This window comes from Triticum urartu, chromosome 2A (genome assembly GCF_056163025.1).
Source record: "Triticum urartu cultivar PI428250 chromosome 2A, HENAU_Tu73, whole genome shotgun sequence".
NCBI lineage: Eukaryota > Viridiplantae > Streptophyta > Magnoliopsida > Poales > Poaceae > Triticum > Triticum urartu.
The window spans coordinates 243,283,050-243,288,801 of NC_141874.1; the positions used below are offsets into that span (position 1 = coordinate 243,283,050).

Consider the following 5,752-nt stretch of genomic DNA (forward strand, 5'->3'; position numbering starts at 1 on the left):
AATGAGAGACCTCGGCGGACTCACTTGGTTCTTGCCCTCAGAGGTCGCAGCGGCGACCAACTAGGAAGAAGACTCAGTGATCCCCATTTTCAATGTCTTTTTGAAGAGGACAGCTTGTCGCCCGACTGAGGGCATATCATCCAATTTTGAGTGTATGTCTAAGGCTTCCAGGCTTGATCGACTCAAGCATCACTAGTCAATATCCTGCAGAAGGAACGCCTGTCGAAGGCCCTTCTACAGAACCAAGTCTGTGCAATCGGATATTCGGTTCCCTCAGAGGGGGATCCGACTCGTGCCACGGGGGATATTTGGGGCGCCCCTTGCTCTTACGTAGAGCGAATCTACGATGAGTGTTGATTCACTTGGTTTTCTCCGGGTGGTAGACACTCGGTAATCATCATGGCTCGAGCACAGATGCTGGCCCAATTGGACAAGTTAGTTTGTAGTTCTCAGCCGACTAGAACGAGAGTCACCAGCCGACTGGTAGATGAGTCATCAGCCGGCTTGAAGGTAAGTCGTCAGCCGACTGGAAGGCGAGTCATCAGCAATCATCATTGCGGATCTCCATGAGTTGTCCTATCAAGATATTTTGCATGTCTGACAAGTTGTTGTATGCTACTTGTGAGCTGCATTGGGATTTTCCCCGAAGAGGAAGGGCGAAGCAATATATTAGCTGATAAGTATTTCCCTCAATGAGAACCAAGGTTATTGAACCAACAGAAGAATCACGCAAATCCTACTAAATAGTACCTACACACACAAGAGCAAATACTTGCACCCAATGCAGGCAAGAGGGTTGTCAATCCCCTTGAACTCGTTACTTGCAAAGATCAAATCTGATAGTTAAAGATAGATAAATTGCAAAGTAAAATAAAAGACAGAAAATTGCAGCAAGGTAATTTAGGTTTTTGTAATATTCAAAACTATAAAGAGGCTAGCCAACTTACCTCCACAAGGCTCCCCCGATTGGAGCTTCGTCGGCCGTCGGATCTGCCTTTCTGGCACGCCTGAGCCGTTGGATCTTCACAGAAGTTAAAATCAATTTTCACCTCGCGGTCGTTTTTGTTGTCCAATGACTGGTGGGCTCGCGCCGCACGCTGGTTGGCTGGGTTACCAGTTTTGAGGTGCAACTGGTTTTGCCCAATCAGCTTCGCGCGCCCGCACCCAATCACCTGTGTCTCACCCCACTCCCACCCCAGCCGCCAAACGAACCCTAGCCCTCTTTCTCCTTCCCCTCGATCCCGACGAGCCGCCGCACCCCTCCCTCGATCCCCAGTTCCCCACGATCCTCTCCTTGCCCGCAGCCACCGGCCTTGTCTCTCCACTCGCCTCCTCCTTTCCTCTACCATGTCGTCGTCGATCCCACCGCTGGCCTTCTCCTCTGCTTGCCTCCTCCGGTCCTCTTCCATGTCACCGTTGATCCAGATCGGACCCTCTCCTTGCGCGCCCCGTGTTCCTCCTTCCAGCCGATTGGGCACAGCTGCACCAACCCTAGCCCCCGACGCAGCCATCCACTCCTCCCTCCTCCTCTCCCCTCCCCCTCCCACAGCCACCGCACCCGTTGCTTGGCCCCCTGGCGACGCCCGGGTCGGGGCTGGGAAGAAGGTCCGGGCCTGCGAGGGAAAGCAGCGAGGGTTGGTGCAGCGGCAAATGCGGGCGGGATTTGCATGGAGGGAGGCTCGTCAGCCGGAACAACAGGAGCAAGGAGGTCGTGCAGGCGCGAATGCTGGCGGGGTCGGCCGTGGAAGAAGGCTCGCTGGACGGAGCATCAACAGCAGGGAAGTCGAGGTGGTTCAGGTTTGCCTCTATCTCCTCCCCACTCTATCTCTGCCCTCTCTCTTATTTTCCCCTTTGTCTCGTGGATAAGGGCGTCAGTGCACCACGAGGAGTAGATCGAGCGTGGACCATAGCAGCACGATCAAGGAGCTGCTGGTGGTTCTGGCAACAACGAGGATGATCAAGAAGGATTGGGGAACACCCGCAAAAAAAGTACTTGGGAAGAAGGGCGGGACGAAGGCATGGAGATCGTTGTTTGGCGCCAACGTGTGTTTGGTGTTGATTGCTGGCTGGCTGACTGCGGTGTGCTACCGGCGATGAGATCCAGGAGGAGGTGGCGGCGGACAGGGAGTCGAGGTAGGGATGAACTGCTGATTAAGATGCAAAGCTGCTGTTTTTATCATGTTGTTCTTATCCTGCTCACTGTGATATTTGTTGAAAATATTTGCACTGTGGTTTGGTTAAGATATAGAGCTACTACTTTTATTCTGCATTACCTCGTGGGTCTCATTATATGGATTAAGTACAAGGCATCTGTGGTTCAAAAGTTTTTAGTAACTTGTGTTTATCTTTACTGTCTGGTGTCGAATTGATCGATTAGTCGGTTGAATTGATTGTAAATGATTGCCCAATGTGGTTATCTGAAGATTGTAGTTTACCATATATGCTTACTACAAAATGCTTATTTCGCTTCACATGTAAGGCTGTAACAGGATGCATTTCTCTCACCTTATTTCTGCAGGACCTTTTTGCTTGCATTCTCGTGTCTTTTGACAAGGAGAAAATTATCATTTGGAGGGGAAAAGACAGATGAAAACATGCAAGATAGTATATGCAATTAACATACCCTTCAATTCTTGAATCAGAGTTCAGTGGTGAAGAACACTACAATTTTTTGGTTGATGGATTGGTCTGAATATATTGTAAGGGATTTTGCATGAAGTGGTTATTCAAAGAATGGAACCAATTTTATGGTGAGTCTCTCTTGTAGGATTCTACTAATGTTTGTTTAGCTTGAAGAATGTTACATGACGTTTTTCTCTTCCCCTTGTGTATGACTTTTTCCTTACATTCCCGTATGTTTTGACAAAGAGCAAATATTATTTGCAGTGAAAAATACTATGATTAAAGCATACACGGTAGTAGCTTGAAATATTATTTGTTGCCTTAGTTATAATGATCTATATGAGGAATTTCTTCCTAATATGTATGCGTACATTTCTTTTGTTATAGATTTTACTGAATGGATATGGTATAACCTCCATGATATTTGAGTGGACTAGAATCAAGACGCCCTGAGAATTTTACCCTTCGATGAACAATGCAAGGTTTCTTTTGCGCCAAATTTGAATCCTAATAGGAATTCAACAGGAATTTAAAATTCTTAGTTGATGATTCGTTTCAGTGTTCAATACAATGAGGCTAGATTATTTTCATAAAATGCCTGCTAAAATCATCCTTGAGTCATTTTTTACTACTCTTGTTTGGTTGTTTAATGCCGAGTAATCAAATATATTCCATGAAGTGCTTCTTGGTATTTTACAACTGTTTACTCTGAATTCTGGTCTTCATGCCTTTAGACAATTTTCAGGTTGCTTTTCCACGATTTCAAATAACTTATACCGCGCTCGGGGCGTATATAGATCTAGCACAGACGAGATGTGTTTCTTGAAGACACGAAAAATGATAATACTAACAAGATTGTTTTTAATAATGCGAGTACTGCTCCATAAAATAAACATAGAACTACAAAGCTCATGTTCACTCCTGCAAAAAAAATTCGTAACAGTTAATTCTGCTGTAGTTGTAGATGTACATCCTTTATTCTCGCAATAGTTAATTCTAAGGCCATTCATATTGTTGCAGATTTTGCCTATTCTCTAAGATGGATGATGATGAGCGGTTCAACCGAAAATTCAGAGCTGGGCTTTACACAATTCAGTGGGTAAGTGAAGTTCCAGTTTTTCTTCTGCACCCTATTACTGCTCTGTTGTACAGAGAGCAGTGAGTTTATATTAGCTAAAAGTTAGATTGGAATGCAGCAAATGAAATCGGTATACCTTTTGCTAGAGTGCAGGTCTTGTGTGGTGGGGCTAGTGGTGTGGCCAGTGAAGTATGGGTACAATCTGCTGGAGTCGGTCCTACGTTTTGTGTCACTGGTTGTACAACCAATATAAGTGGGGTGTTGTCTGGTTTCTCCGACATCACCACGTTTTTTAAGGACTTTGCTGGTGCTCCTTCAGGTTCGGCAATCACCCTCTTTTTTTTTGATGTCTGATGCACAAGAACAACATTTGAGTGGAAAAACATGGTATGATGACAGATGGAATATGTATTGATAATGGATGGGCATGGCATCTCGACATATATGATGAGTAAACTAAGCAGATGGCGGTGCAACAAAGTAGAAGAAATGCAAGACAACATATGCAAGATACCCGTAATCAATAAAACATTGCCAAATTAGAACAGACACCTTGATGGGTGAACAGGACAGGCCATCTGCCTTTGACTCCTCGAGGTTAGAATAGTCATTAGGATCATATTTTGAACAAGAATCAACAGGTGGGGAGCGTATGAGTTTCATTACATTCAGAATGGCACTCAATGCCTTGGTGCCAATTTTGTAAGTCATTGCAGTGTTTAGCTTCAAGAGTGGATTGCTGCTAGTGCGACATAAAGCAGCTACACAGATCATAGTGTAGATATAACGAGAAAACCTTAAGCATCAGAGTAAAATCAGCAAAGTGGAATTTGCTGAAATATATGTGCTAGTATTTCCGGTACGGCTAGAAAGGCTTCGGGTACCAGCTCTCTTTAAGTAAAGGTGCAGTACTGTTAATATCAATGTAACTCTCAAAGGCGACTCAGCTCTCCGCATTTTCTTGCCATTCTTATAGGATTCAACTAGACAGGCCACTACAAATCCTATTCCTATGTTTATAAGATCCTACGAATCAAAGAGGCTCATAGTGTCCATCACAACCGACCGTATAGACCTCTACACTGCAAATGTCCCTGCTCATCTTCAGTACAAGGAACATACTATACCACTATCATACTCCCTTCGTTCTAAAATATAAGTCTTGGTAGAGATTTCCACTATGGATCACATACAGATGTATCCAGGTACATTTTAGAGTGTAGATTCACTCATTTTGCTCCATATGTAGTCGATGGTGGAATCTATATAAAGACTTGTATTTAGGAACGGAGAGAGTACATATTAAAGAAGAACGGAAGAGGAACATGGTAAAGAAGAGCAAGCAGATTTTGGATAATAAAATGTTGGTTGCGTAGTGCCCACACATGATGAACCAGAGCGCATTAAGAATGCAACTCCTAGCTGTCTCTCGACCATTTGAGGTGGTTGGATGAAGATCCTACGTCTCCTAACCCTTCTTCTTCCTCGTCTCTGATTCTTCCCATACAGAACACCGCACGGGCCGCCGGCTGGACCACCGGCCCCCACCGCCTGTGTTCCTCCGCCACCCCCACCCCAACCCCCACCCGCGTCGAGTTTTCTTCATTCGGCGAGGCCTCACAACCACCCGAGCCCCTTCGATCGCACCGGCGAACTCCGGCGAGCTCTGAAAAATCGACTGACCCAATTTTGAAAATTTAGTCTACTGTGATTTAACTAGTGTGGAATATAAAAGGGGAAAACCATAAGCATTGCGAGTATGGTGTTGAGCGTGCCATGGCGGATCTGAAGGTGCAAACCGGACAAAGGCAACTTCGCAACCAAGACAAGAAATCAGAGTAAAGCAGTGTCGATCTATTTTCTTGCTGCGATAAATAAGTTGAGCAGATACGAAAGAGTACCGCCTTTGGTGCGGCGCCGTGTACGCATCTGCTGAGTATTTGACGGTGCTGCGGTAGCGATGGCTGTCGGCAGTGTGGAAGAAGATCTAGGAGGGTAGATGGTGGCGGCGGGGCGCGGTGGACGAGATGGTCGTAGGAGCGGCGCCGGCAA

General features: G+C 45.7%; 1 long non-coding RNA gene across 2 annotated transcripts; it reads left to right on the forward strand.

The window, feature by feature from the left end:
• Positions 1-1,385: 1,385 nt before the first annotated feature.
• Positions 1,386-4,624, forward strand: LOC125536902 (uncharacterized). Of its 2 annotated transcripts, none has more exons than XR_007295310.2 (5): positions 1,386-2,133; positions 2,519-2,750; positions 3,643-3,721; positions 3,847-4,019; positions 4,100-4,624. It is a non-coding gene; the product is annotated as an uncharacterized LOC125536902 (long non-coding RNA). The 2 variants fall into 2 exon arrangements; XR_007295311.2 differs by having other exon boundaries at positions 3,854-4,019.
• Positions 4,625-5,752: the final 1,128 nt, after the last annotated feature.